Source organism: Ptychodera flava, chromosome 11 (assembly GCF_041260155.1).
Source record: "Ptychodera flava strain L36383 chromosome 11, AS_Pfla_20210202, whole genome shotgun sequence".
Lineage (NCBI taxonomy): Eukaryota > Metazoa > Hemichordata > Enteropneusta > Ptychoderidae > Ptychodera > Ptychodera flava.
The window spans coordinates 28,115,124-28,121,807 of NC_091938.1; the positions used below are offsets into that span (position 1 = coordinate 28,115,124).

The following is a 6,684-nucleotide window of genomic DNA, read 5'->3' on the forward strand; positions in this document are numbered from 1 at the left end:
AGAGTTAGTCTGCCATCAAGCCAGAAGGCTCCGAGATTGTAATCAAAATCTTTTAACTTTTCATTTTTTTCAACGCTGCCGTCCTTCACTATAGCCATGTTGTAGCTCTCACAAGCTAAGGCTGCATCATACTGCATCTTGGGCGGTTGAATAACTGCTACAAATGCTGGTATACCTAAAAAAGACATTTCAAAACATCAGTTATTGTACATAATTAAATAAGAGCAAAATATTTCTTGGAATTGTTAAAACCTAATGAGTTTTACTTACGTTGACATGATATTCGATCTGAAAGTAGCTGGTAACCTTTTTCACAGTCGCAATAAAAAGATCCAGGTATGTTGATGCACATGTGGCTACAAATGTGTCCGGGCCCTAAACATTCATCAACATCTGTGCAGTATAATTAAATGTAAATGATAATGGTTAGCATAAATGTTAAAATATTAAGTCAGTGCCAGTAAATTGCAATATGAAGTATACCTTTTGTCTGGTAACGAATTAATTTGACTCTATGACAAAACATTTTGGAATACTGAACACAAGATATTTAAACATCCTCAAAATCAATAGCTTCATAAGCGTCTGATCTGAGTTAATGGAAAGAAAGTGTCTGTCATGTAGATCTTCCCTTACATATCTTTGCTATTCATCTTACAGAATCAAAATTACTGATTTTCTTTTTGAAGTTCCCCTTTGTAAATGGATTTTATTCTTACCTTTTTTATAAATGATAATCAAACACTATATTTTTGAAAGAAAATTTTTCAAATGATGAACTCTCAAAAAAATGATATGACACATTTTAAGAAATAATGACGCGGCCTACGATTCCCGAGTTATAAACACAGAGTTCAATACCTTCACATGTTTGGTTCTTCATTCCATACCCTGCACAGCATTGGGGGGCAGACATGTTGTACGCACTTGACCCGTCTGAGCAATTGCTTACGTCTAGAATTACGGAATAACAAAGTGCTTAAAATATGACTCTTCTGAAGAAAGAATGAGAGGTTTAGTCGAAATCTAAGTGAGATTTAAGCGTGTGGTTGCGCATGTTATGTCAAGAGAATTTCGATTTTATCTAAGTTTTAAATTCACAAAGAATAACCTTTTCAGTTGATCATAACTTGCTCACCGAAAGTATAGTATCAATCGTAAACGAAGATCGTGTTTTAATGATCATTGAAAGGTACTAAATATGTTAACTTTTATTTTGATATGTAATCTTACTGGAGTATTAGATCATGTCTCTGAAAAAATTCCTATTGTGCCAGGCAATTGTTTGATTACGTTACTGTATACCTTGTCCATATACTTCTATTTCACACACACTTAAATATTCCACTCGGTTTGGTATATCCACACTGACGTATCGTCCGATCATTTTCCCTTGACAGTTTACAATATTTTCGCCACTGTTGCTTGCATCTATAGGCTCACCACAAACTGCGTTCCGTAAGTAGTTTTCATTTCTTCCTACACGCAATCTAGCGCCTAGCATACGATAATCTTCAAATAAGAAGGAAAACAAATCCATATTAGTACTTGAGTATTTTTGAGTATTTAAACATTTTTCGGAATGCTGTTTGTTCATATTTACAGATCTGAAGAGAATGTCATAGTATTAAGATTGTACGCACCAGAGACTTAAACTTTTGTTCAAACATTCCTCAAGAAAACCTTCAATCGCTCTCATACAAAATCAATAATATAAATTAGGGGCTGACATGCAGGGTTTTGTAGTAGAGAAACTAATTACCTTTTGACATTTACCGATACTTAAAAATCAAAGTAGCAGCCATCCCTATGTTAGTAATTCTTTGAGAGAAATATATTTCTGATTTTCGAAAAAAGAGCATGGTTTAAATTTTCCTACTTTAAGTGCTTCAAAATTAGCCCCACACATGATAGCCAAATAAAAATTGCAAAAATTACAACTCCGATTATTTGTCCACAAAGTGCATTTTACCTTAAGTCAGATATAGCAAAAGAGCTTGTTGTTTATGTATCCAAAGACCCTGCATTATTTCGACACTTCAAGGTATGGAAACACGGCAAAGACGGGGAGGAGTTCTCTTTATTCGGTTTGCAAATCGTTTGAAATGAATGAAAGAAATGTCCTAACTTACCATAGTCATCTTGCCTATTGAATAAATGGATTCTGAGTACTCGATATGACTTTTCTAGGTCAATTTTGAACCAAGGTTCGGATTCTTCATGGGTATGTGAACATGTTATTATCTGAGTAACGTCTATTATACCATCTACACCAAGACTAGCCTTGCGATGTTCTTGAAAGTCTGTGCTTTGGAACGCTGGTTTACCAAGGGCGAGGTTTATATCCTCACCTAAAGAAAGCGAGTAAGCATATATTTCTAAAGATTTAAAGTTACTGGTGAATTTTCTTAGTTCGATTCTCAAACATCATATTTATCTGGCGAACCTAGAAAATTAACAATCAGATCATTTGATTTTAAGAGGTTAATACAAAAGATACAGAAAGCAGAGTGTTGGATCGCGGTCAAAAAGAACAAACTGACTTTGCACAACAAGAAACGGGGTGGTATTCTAAAACCTCCATTTATTCTCTATTATTATTATTTTTATGGATGCATATGGTCTCCGAGATTTTCCGACTGACACATACGATATAATTGCATTGACTTTTTGTAGTATACATAATTGAGATCATTGTGATCTATTTTCGATGACTTCAATAAAAACTTGTTAAAAAGGGTAACATATTAGTGTGAAAATAATATTATATAGGGGTCAGCCCTTGGTGTCGCGCCAGGTGTTGGCATTTAATATGTCATCCATGATTAGTATTCGTAAAGGATACCAGATATGAACTGAATATGCTCACGTGTTTTACAACAGGTTATTAATAGTAGTACGCTTCACAGAACAATGAGATATATGTTATCACTATATGTAGCACGTTTTTTTAAAACTTCGCACAGTACTCTCAGAGTTTAATCACTAATTACAAAACTTTCTTTAATATGCGAATGAGCTGTCAATTAACTTGACACTGCTCAATGCTTTATAGGACAATTAGATATCCATCAGATCAACATTTGTAGCACGTTTATTTAATTTGATGCTGTAATTTTAGAGTAATGTCACTTATTACAAAGTTCATTAAATATGCAAATAAACCCAACATGAACTTGACACTGTTCAATGATTCATAGCACAATTAAATATTTATCAAATCAATATCTGTAGCACGTTTCACCAAATTTTAGTGCCCAAATTTCAGAGTTATATACCTAATTACAAAGTTTATTAAATATGCAAATGAACCCTTAATTAACTTTATACTACTAAATGCTTTACAACACAGTTAGATATCTGTCGTATCAGTATGTGCAGCAGTGTTCATCACATTGGATGCAGTTATTTCGGAGTTATATGACTAATTATAAGACTTCATGGAATATGCAAATGAGCTAATTATTAAGTTGACACGGCTCGATGCTTCTCAGTACAATTGGATATTTATCAGATCAACATCTGTAGAAAGTGTCATCAAATTTAATGCTTTAATTTTGGAGTAATATCACTAATTACAAATTTCATTAAATATGCAAATGAACCCTTAATTAACTTCACACAACTAAATGCTCTACACCACAATTAGATATCTATCGGATCAGTTTCTGCAGCAGATTTCATAACATTTGGTGCAGTTATTTTGGAGTCATATCACTAATTTCATAAAATATGCAAATGCCTATTTGTTAACTTGACACTGCCAATGCTCTCAGTACAATTAGATATTTATCAAAACAATATTTGTACCCAATTTCACTGACTTGGGTGCCGTAATTTCAGAGTTATATACCTAATTACATAGTACATTAAATATGCAAATGAACCCTTAATTAATTTCACACTACTAAATGCTTTAAACTACAGTTAAATATCAGTCGGATCAGTATCTGCAGCAGATTTCATCACATTTGGTGAAATTATATCGGAGTTATATGACTAATTATAAGACTTCATGAAATATGCAAATGAGCTAATTATTAACTTGACACTGCTCAATGCTTCTCACTACAATTGGATATTTATCAGATCAACATCTGTAGCAAGTTTCATCAAATTTAACGCTGTAATTTTGGAGTAATATCACTAATAACAAAGCTCATTAAATATGCAAATGAACACTTAATTAACTTCTCACAACTAAATGCTCTACACCACAATTAGATATCTGTCGGATCAGTATCTGCAGCAGATTTCATCACATTTTGTGCAGTTATTTTGGATTTATATCACTAATTACTTAATTTCATAAAATATGCAAATGCCTATTTGTTAACTTGTTGACACTGCCAAATGCTTCCCAGTACAGTTAGATATTTATGAAAACAATATCTGTACCCAATTTCACTGACTTGGGTGCCGTAATTTCAGAGTTATATACCTAATTACAAAGTACATTAAATATGCAAATGAACCCTTAATTAATTTCACACTACTAAATGCTTTACACTACAGTTAGATATCAGTCGGATCAGTATCTGCAGCAGATTTCATCACATTCCGTGAAGTTATATCGGAGTTATATGACTAATTGCAAACCTTCATAAAATATGCAAATGAGCTATTTATTAACTTGACACTGCCTAATGCTTCTAAGTATAATTAGATGTATATCAGATCTATATTTGTTGCAAGTATCATCAGGTTTGGTGCAGGAATGTTAGAGTTATGACAATAATAACAAAAGTTCATTAAATAGGCAATTGAGAAGATAATTGACATGACACTCACAGTATCATCACAATGTTCTTAGATTGTCATCTGTAAAAAATTTCATGAAATTTTGTGCAGTATTTCGTGATATATGCCTTCACTGTCATTACCGTCTCCATAGGGAAACCATTGTACGGAAAAAAATGATATTGCATAACTTCATTAATATGCAAACCACACTAAGCAAAATCTAATCAGTTCTTTCAAGTAGCACATGGTACCTGCGTACTAAATTTGACTTGAATCCGTTTAGGTTTTTTGAGTTATCGTGTAAACAGACAGACAGACAGACACACAGACACACACACACACTAACCATTCAAGTAGCACATGGTACCTGCGTACTAAATCTGACTTGAATCCGTTCAGGCGTTTTTGAGTTATCGTGTAAACAGACAGACAGACAGACAGACAGACAGACAGACAGACAGACAGACAGACAGACACACACACACGGACAGACAGACAGACATCGCTATGACATCAGCCCACTTGTTTACACACGTGAGCTAATAATAGCGAGCACGTTTCGTATTCGTTTATTTACGAGCACTCAAAAAAACAACATGGTGGCGCCCATGAAAGTAGGGTACACTTCCGGTTACTCGCAAAGTATATTATAAATCTGCTCATGCGTAGTCAGTAAGCCGCTGGCGCGACTATTAAGCAATATAATGAGGAAAATTATGTAAGTCTAGTCTTTGCACTTTATTTTCCTAACCAAATATGTGGTATTTGATTATTTATATTTAATTTCTAACGCAAAGAAATGCACAAAAAGCACGCATAACTGGCTGCCAATGTAGTCTGCATATGACCATAACAATGTCTGAAAAAATATAAAGGGTTTAATCTCAACTTTGATGATAATTTGCAGAACTGCGTGCTCGAACAAACCATAAAAGACTTCTGAACTTCTTATAAACGATTATAAACGATTTTAAATGATTATAAATGATTTTAAATGATTATAAACAATTTTTTTTGTATATACATAGAAAGGCCGGTGATTAATGTTATGATGCCAATGAATGATCAAACCAAGTACAAATGGTGACCTTATGAACTCACCGGCACAATCGCGTTCATCTTCACGGTAAGAACAGTCTTGTTGAAGATTGCAAACGTGAGAAACCGGTATGCAAGTTCCATCAATGCATTTGTATTCATCTATGTTACATGAAATTTCCCAAACTAATGAAAAACAAGATACATATTAAATAAAATACTGTTATTAGCTCATAATGCATCGTTTACTTTTTATTTAAATTTCCTAAAACTTTTACTTACTAGGAATTGCTGTCTGAAATGCCTTTAATTTTCCGATAAATATAAGGGAATGTTCGCTTTGTATAAACCATTGACAAGAACAGTACGTTCTTTTACAATATCCTATGCGTGTGTTTAAGGCATTTCTGCATGTTTTTGCATATTGCATCAAAATCTAAAGGCATTGAAAATGTTTGGAAATATATTTACAGATGTTTCATATCTGTGTTGACGGGAATATATTGCTTTCGAACTTTACTGAACATATTTAATTTACAGTTCTGAATAAGAGCCGTTCTTTTAAAACCATGACAAAGGCAAAGGAACCCACTTTTAGTCATTATTATAATTATTACCGGATGACACTTCTGAAAAATCCTCTTCACCGTCACACGTTTCGTCGTTTGTACAATTTTCAACTGCGAAAGAAAGTAGTGATTTTTAAATACTGCGACTCATGTCAAAGCGTAAATATCGATCGAATCACATTAGTTTTTTTGCAAGTGAAATTTTCAGCTGAAACACTACAACCTTGATCTGCATATTCACTCAATCTGAACATTGTTACCCTTTGAATATGTTGCATCAACACTTAGTTACAAATTTTGGTAATACATAAACGTCACCGTGTCTGTAAAAAGA

At 33.4% G+C, this 6,684-nt stretch overlaps 1 long non-coding RNA gene across 1 annotated transcript; it reads right to left on the reverse strand.

Annotated features, from left to right (window-relative positions):
• Positions 1-281: 281 nt before the first annotated feature.
• Positions 282-2,339, reverse strand: LOC139143097 (uncharacterized). The gene is made up of 4 exons (XR_011554527.1): positions 2,133-2,339; positions 1,306-1,512; positions 862-954; positions 282-393 (listed from the first exon to the last, which is right to left on the reverse strand). It is a non-coding gene; the product is annotated as an uncharacterized lncRNA (long non-coding RNA).
• Positions 2,340-6,684: the final 4,345 nt, after the last annotated feature.